A 3532-nucleotide genomic window follows, 5' to 3' on the forward strand; every position below is an offset into this window, starting at 1 on the left:
GTTCCCTGATTAATTCATTTACGAGTAACTTATTTTTTGCTTAAGCTAGTGATGTTGTGAAATGTCGTAAATGAGGGCCTATCTCTAATCGTTTTACAGATTTGAAAACAGGAGTAGAACTATTCGGTCTAGTTATCATGGTCTCATCTGGTCAAAAGATGAGCAGGCCTTAGTTGATCCCGGTCGACCTGTGGTCATGATTGAAGCAGTGTTCATCCCATATAGCTTCTGGTAATATTTCAACACGGTATTTCTCAGAACAACGTAACCCTTAATTGTGTTATGTCCTCAGTAATGTGTAATAAAATGGCTATCAATAATTATGAACTAACAATGTCATGAGCATGTTGGCCGGTTGGCCAGTTCACAGTTGGAGAATGAGCCCTTGTAGTTTTGCTTTAAATTAATAGGCTTAAACCCCTTTTTCTTTATATAGTTTAAACACTAATTTTAACACCTGAGAGCCAAATTGTACATATTATACCTTAGCATTTTACAAATTTCCCATTTAATCTTATTGGAAAAAGAAATAGGCTTTTGGGCTAATTTGGAAGTTTAGCTCATATACTAGGCCTACTCCACAACTTTTCTTAGATTGTAGTCCCCCTAAATATTTTATTTTATAAATCTGGTTGTATGTGTTATATTTATTAGTTTTTTGGCTAATATCCTAGTTTATGTTTACCCGCATATGAAGAGATGTTTAATTAGAAAAATATAACATTTACTGAAAATAGTGTCGTTGATGACGAGTCTCGATCAATTCCAGCCTATATTTACAGCCCTCGACTAAATTGTTTACCAGCATATTAAATGCAGCTTTTAACTGGTTGTTCTCACATAATGTATTCTAAACCCCTCTAGAATTCTAACTTTCATCCTTTGCTGAGCGCATTATGTTGTACAATCTCTACACTACGGGCTATATAAATCAATTCAAAATAACATAATTTAAGCCATGTGTTTCTAGGTAATGAAGCAGTATGACTCACTACAAGTTTGGTAAACCTATAAGTGATATTTATTAATCGACGGTGTGTTGCTTTCATTTCCCAACAGTTAGGACAATTTAAAGAGGTTTGTTGTAATCCCACATATGCAACAATTAGATATAATCTCATACTAGTTTGGTATTCGGCTTTCCATTAACCCCATAGGCCTATAGTGTTTGGGATGATGTGTTTTCAGGCAGAAGTCTTTCATAGTTGTAGATCACTCAACGTTCAAATATGTTATACAAATGGTCTCTCTGGGTCTTGTATGCTGCTGGTATTTTAGCTGCTTTTCTGAAGAAGAAATAAACGTGTGACACGATTGGGATGTTCTATCATATCGTATTGTTGCACTTGACTGATGACAGTGGGTAAGGCAACGGGATCTGTAACACACTATAGGCCCCATTTGTGTCTTGGTCATTTCGGAAACTCTGGTTACCAAAGTGTTATTCCCAAATGAGTTAAATAACAATTTACCTTTGTCTGGTTTCATCCATCAAACCACAAGTGAATGACTCCTAACACGGGGCTATTTGTTTGCTTGCACAAGCAGCTGGGTGCGATTTCACGTTTGAGATATCTGTCTGAAAGCGAAACATTTATTATCCTAAGTTGTCAGCGACCCTATTTCCAAAACCTCATGCAACCAATGGTTCCACACGTCTTGAGCAGTCACACGGCAATAACAAGCTTGTGTGGGGTAACATCCGTTAATTTCGCCAATGTTAGGCCTACATTAAGTCACTTTTGACAAACAGTTTGAGAAAATATTTTCAAATTGAAGCTTTGGGATGCGTGAATGATCCTCTCAAGTATGGGCTATGACAATGTTATAAACTTTTATTTCAGGTATTGGCTTATGCATAATGAATAGACATACACGATAATGGACATCGCGTTTTCATCATCGCTTGGCAATTCTAACACTTCTGGTGAATGGTTGAAAACAGCACAGTGGAAATAGCCTAGCATTCTAAATATAGTGCATGGATGTCTGCTTGTGTGTCATAAAATGGCTTGTTTGCTTTCTATGTGAAATGGTGATAATATGTTGTCGACCTGGAATGACGTACAATTGTTCCTAACAATCTCAATGATCGCAGTATAATTCTGCCGTCCGCAGACCTCATAGACAAGCTTTAAGTCATGGATCAAATCCAATACTACAGGGGTATAAAATATATCCAGTTGTGAACGTAACATAAGGGGACGCCTGTGTGTGTATGTATGTGTGTGTGTGTGTGTGTGTACGTGCGGTGTGTGTTGCGAGCGTGCGCGCGCGTTTATGTATGTGCAAGCTGGGGTGTGTGAGTGAGTGAGAGAGAGACAGCGAGGGAGTCGGTTGCGAGAACAGATCGCTGTGTAAGCGATCCCTTTGTGTTGATTTAGGAAGACGTTTGCTGTATATAACGTTCAAGGCTGATAATATCATTGCCTGGCCAGATAAATAAAGCATTGGCCAAACCATCAGGTCAGCTATCGATCCGCTGCTCTCCCCGAGCGAGAGAGAGCGAGAGGGAGCGAGGGAGGGTGTATGGGAGCGAGCGACCGAGCAAGGGAGGGGGTGAGACAGAGAGAGAGACCCTTTACTCATTAGCATTCCATACCCATGGACTAACGCTGACAACTAACAGAGATATCCAGCTCTACACCATGCACTCTCTCCTTTTGTCTCCATACCCTTCATTTCAACGGAAGGATTTCGTCACAGTGAACACATTCTAAGCATTTACCCTTGAACAGATTCCACATACAATAGAAGTCATTTTAACGATAGGCCTATAGAAAATAAGACGGTGAATTGTTATCTTTATCACTCATTAATGGGCCTAGTGCTAAGGCATTTAAACTCTTGTAGCCTAGTTATAACCTATAAATCACAGCATTTGGATGTAGGCTAATTATGATTGTATAATTGTGTGCCTTTACAGTAACATGGTCAACTAAGTTGTCCAAACTCTCACATGGACTACTTTTTTTTATTTTTATAAGGAAACATATTTTTCTTGATTGTCAGAACGTTGAAGACAATTGTGGATTCACCATAGGCTACGTCCTCAAGGGAAGATTCTACCCAGTTTTACGCAATGTAGGACATTGAGTTGCTGCTGAACATCAACCACCATGGATGGCACTGCTACAATGCATTGGGATTTTATATTATTAACTTATGCAAGCCTAATTGGCTAAACGTTGTGTTTACAACATGGTGGTGATATAAAGTGCCAATTATACGAAATAAAGGGTAATTGTGAAATACAAATATTGAAGCGTGAGATAAAAAATAATAATCGTCGAGGGGCAGTCGATGATAATTAAATCGACAGGGGCTTTGGGAATGTAGGCTATATCTTAATACCCGCTCGAGACTTGCCCAACAATGACAGCTGTTCATCAGATAGTAACTTCTTTCCGAGTTTTTTCCCCTCCCACCCGGAGCCCCGTCTCTATCTTGCTTTGTTGTTTTAAAATATGCATGTCCCTCCGGAATGCCAGTCACGAGTCCAAACTTTGTGTCCAACCTCCCACATGAAATG

The sequence above is a fragment of the Oncorhynchus tshawytscha genome, linkage group LG04, assembly GCF_018296145.1.
Source record: "Oncorhynchus tshawytscha isolate Ot180627B linkage group LG04, Otsh_v2.0, whole genome shotgun sequence".
NCBI lineage: Eukaryota > Metazoa > Chordata > Actinopteri > Salmoniformes > Salmonidae > Oncorhynchus > Oncorhynchus tshawytscha.